Source organism: Crinia signifera, chromosome 1, assembly GCF_055691185.1.
Source record: "Crinia signifera chromosome 1, ASM5569118v1, whole genome shotgun sequence".
NCBI classification, from domain to species: domain Eukaryota; kingdom Metazoa; phylum Chordata; class Amphibia; order Anura; family Myobatrachidae; genus Crinia; species Crinia signifera.
The window spans coordinates 424,154,397-424,154,991 of record NC_139217.1 but is presented as its reverse complement, the minus strand read 5'-3'; positions in this window follow the sequence as shown (position 1 = coordinate 424,154,991).

Below are 595 nucleotides of genomic sequence, written 5' to 3'. Positions count from 1 at the left end.
GGGCGCCAGAGTCCCCCCGAGCCGCCACTGCTGCAGTGCGAATGGCGGCGGGGAGCCAGTGTAAGATTGCAGGAGGGCGGTGGTCAGGAACAGGGGGGAGCAACAGGAGGGGGGGAGACCAGACTGGCTTGAGTGGTGAGTATTGCACTGGTAGGTTTTTTCTGTCCCAGCAAATCCCACCACTGAAGGGGTTAATAGTGGCGCATGTTTGGCACGTATGTCTCTTCCACTCTATTACATACAGTGACTTAAATCTAGCCAGAAACACACCAGTGGTGGTGGGATGTTTAATATAGTTTGTGTTCCCCAGCCAAACTCAGACTCTATTACATCTCTCTGCAGGTTTATAAACTGTATAAGGAAAGGTGACTTCTGTTACAATGAATTACGATTTGAGGATTGCATGACTCTACACATGTCAGGGTTTACTGGAAGTGGAACCGCACAGTGTGGTTGCTGTGGCAGCCACTTAAACAGTATTCTAAATGTATTACTTTTCTCCAGCACAGATGTAGTGAGTACGTCCAATAGGTGGAGCCTGTCTGGCTGCATTGCGCAACAGAGTGTTGATAAATCGTTATGGTTCAGATACCTG